Here is a 3,753-nt window from a genome sequence, read left to right on the forward strand (position 1 = left end):
CGAGCCTAACTCTCGACAACAACTCGCACACAAACTTCACCAAAGCCAAACAATTTCACACGTCCAACAGTTCACACGGCCAATCCAAACTTACAATGACAACAACAGTCGGCACAAACAAGGCAAAACATCACCGAGAATCCACAGCAAAACATCAGAAACATCATAGCATAACAACAACGCATCATCGGTCATATAACAAAGAACGAGCAACAAAATATTGATCGGGACAAGCACATGAACGAGAAGCCATTTTTGAAACCGAGCTCAGCTCTAAATTTAAGAGAAACATCACCGAATCCACGAGAGGATAATCCAAACAAAAACCCCCAAATCTCCAAACCCTAGATATATAATTTCTTCTCAAATCCGAGCAGTAGAGGAAGAGAAGTTCAAAATCGAGCTTACCTTCTCCGTCGCCGTCCCTCTCTCCTTCTTCTCCGGCGAGTTTCTCTGCTCCGGCGTCCTCGGCTTGCTCGCGGCGGCGCTAGTTCCTTCTCGGCCGTGTGTGGGTGGCGCTCGGGCTCGGTGGCTGTCGGCCGAGCGTCCCCTTCGTGAGCTCACCCTCGTCTCGCTCTCTTCCTCTCTCTCACTCTCTCTGCTCTCTCTCTCTCTCCCGTGCTCTCTTCTTCTTCTTTCTCTTTTCTATTCCTTTCTTTTTTTTTCTTTTTTTTTTCTCGCGTGGGCTGGTGTGGTTTGGCCGATCAAGTGATATTCATCACTTAAATAAGATTTCACTTCTTCCTTTCACTCGGCAAAGTGATAAACATCACTTTTAAAAAAATCTCATTTCTTTGATTGATGACGTGGATAGGCAATCCTTATCCTATTATTCACAAACCAATCTCTTTTCCTTGTTTTCTTTTAAATGGGTCCCTTGAAAATCATTACAACCAAGTCCTTTCATATAATTATTTAATTAAATCCATAACCTAACGGATTATAATTATATGATTCGAACTCGAGAATTTTCTCGTTCGTTCTCGATTAATTAAAATATATTTAAGGTTTTCTCGGAATTAATTCTCGTTCTTGAGAATTATTTCTTAAATTAATTTCCGGAATATTTTCTCGGAATTAATTTATTAATCGAGATAAACTCGATAATTCCCTTATTTATTCCGAGATTTCTCCTTACCTTAATATATTTTAAAATTAATTCGATAAATCCATTGGTCCATAGTTCCCTCGAGAATTTAGTTGTAACAACGGAAACTCATTAATTAATTCCAAATCTCCAAATACGAGTGACGCAAAAGCTCGTCCTTACAAATGTATTGACGAGTAGCTAACAAGTCACATTGTTTCATCTAAAAGAGTCAAGACTCAATTTGGACACTGGCCTGTTCATTTATTCACACTCCAAGGAACAAATCCTGAGGTGATATACATTGCATTTTAGCAATCTTGTACATGAATTCCATATCTATGAGATCTTCACAAAGTTACTTATGACATTCTCACAACTTAGTACTTTACCAATAGGCCTTGTTCGGAATCACATAGTGAGTCCGAACTATGACTTTCTCAAATGAGAATACATAAGGTATGAAATGGCATGCCTCATTTCTGGATTAAGATAAGCACGATGCAATTCATACGTAGTGACTTCGAGACATAAGAGGTTAAATGGTTTGTTCTTATCTTGTCTCTAGAAGTGCACTGGTCAATTCAGTACCTTCGGAAGATACCTAGAAGAACTATAGAGTCTCCAACTCTCAATGCCTCATAACCAGACATCATAGATTATTCGAACAATATACTGAGGTCAATAGTCCTTTGATCCTTAGATTGCGAATATATCGTTTTAAGCAAACTACGAAGAGTTTGTTCATGCAAATCTACATTTGTCTCTTCGTAAGTTGTTTAGTTTTTTTATGGACTAAAGACTAATGTTTTATCATAAAGCTTCAAACAGACAAGGAGGAATGAATGAACGTTTCAACTTTTTATTAATGAATAAGCAATTACAAGCAAGAGTCTTCATGAGACTTTATTACATCAAATGTACAATATAAAGATTACAACTCTTCTTGTGGGCACCATTGACAATAAACAGTTGGACTCAAAAGTTCACAAAACTTTTTCCAAGTTTAGCTTAATGTCAACTAACTCCACTAAAGAGTTGACACTGAAAATCTCTCGTTTCAAATGAATTTATTTTCTACTCAAGAATTCAACCTAATAATAATGTGCGGATCCACTAAATATTATCTATGTTTACACTTCATGAATATCATCAGCTAGTCTGGATTTACGAAATTACCATTTTACCCTTCTAGCTGTTATTTCCTCAACTCCTTTGTCGCCTGTGAATAAGTTAGAAACAATATATTGACGAGGAGCTAACAAGTCACATTGATTCATCCAAAAGAGTCAAGACTCAATTTGGACACTGGCCAGTTCATTTATTCACATTTAAAGGAACAAAGCATGAGGTGATATACATTGCATTTCAGCAATCTTGTATATGAATTCCATATCTATGAGAACTTCAAAAAGTTACTCATGACATTCTCACAACTTAGTACTTCACAAATGGGCCCTGTTCAGAATCACATAGTGAGTCCGAACTCTGACTTTTTCAAATGAGAATACGTAAGCTCTGAAATGGCATGTCTCATACGTAGTGACTTCGAGACATAAGAGGTTAAATGGTTTGTTTTTATTTTGTCTCTATAAGTGCATTGGTCAATTTAGTACCTTCAGAAGATACCTAGAAGAACTATAGAGTCTCCAACTCTCAATGTCCCATAACCAGACATCATAGATTCTCCTAACAATCGTACAGAGGTCAATAGTCCTTTGACCCTTAGATTGCGAATATATCGTTTTAAGCAAACTACGAAGAGTTTGTTCATGAAAATCTACATTTGTCTCTTCGTAAGTTGTTAAGTTTGTTTATGGACTAAAGACTAATGTTTTATCATAAAGCTTCAAACAGACAAGGAAGAATGAATGAACTTTTTAACTTTTTATTAATGAATAAGCAATTACAACCAAGAGTCTTCGTGAGACTTTATTACATCAAATGTACAAAATAAAGACTACAAATCTTCTTGTGGGCACCATTGACAACACATTTGTCTCTTCGTAAATTGTTAAGTTTGTTTATGGACTAAAGAGTAATATTTTATCATAAAGCTTCAAACAAACAAAGAAGAATGAATGAACGTTTCAACTTTTATTAGTAAATAAGCAATTACAAGCAAGAGTCTTCTTGACACTTTATTACATCAAATGTACAAAATAAAGACTACAACTCTTCTTGTGGGCACCATTGACAACACAAACTTATTCACAAGACAATTGAAGATGATGTCACCAAGGTAAGAGATGACCTCGATGAACTCAAGGCCTCGATTGGGTCTGGCCATGGCGAAGAAAATTTAGGAGGGGAGAAAGACAGTCGCCACGAAATATTGAGCTTTCGTCGAGAAGGTGAAACTAAAGTTCACTGCCAAAGATAATGTTCACCCAAAAGAACTTATTCTGGCACAGTGCCAAGCCAACATGGAGCTACTTGGAGAGATAATCCATGCGTGGCGAGGTTTCGAGTGTTGAAGATGAATTAAATGGTTGCCAGGCAGATGAGATCATGCTTATAGCGGACGTGAAGGCAGCTCAAGTTTCTCCGATTAACTTTGGAGAATTCGTTGGAAAAGATCTAGGATGAAGAATAATTTATCGCTTCTAGCATGCGGCGGAATATAAAAAATTCTTTAAAACATGTAAAATGATTTTACTACCTAG

The 3,753-nt window shown here is 36.9% G+C and overlaps 1 long non-coding RNA gene across 1 annotated transcript; it reads right to left on the reverse strand.

Moving 5' to 3' along the window:
- Positions 1-252: 252 nt before the first annotated feature.
- On the reverse strand, positions 253-851 carry LOC149384858 (uncharacterized). Its single transcript, XR_016301501.1, has 2 exons — positions 409-851; positions 253-344 (listed from the first exon to the last, which is right to left on the reverse strand). It is a non-coding gene; the product is annotated as an uncharacterized LOC149384858 (long non-coding RNA).
- Positions 852-3,753: the final 2,902 nt, after the last annotated feature.

Source organism: Urtica dioica, chromosome 9, assembly GCF_054948205.1.
Source record: "Urtica dioica subsp. dioica isolate 48M chromosome 9, U.dioica_male_clone48M_v1_H2, whole genome shotgun sequence".
Classification (NCBI taxonomy): Eukaryota; Viridiplantae; Streptophyta; class Magnoliopsida; order Rosales; family Urticaceae; genus Urtica; species Urtica dioica.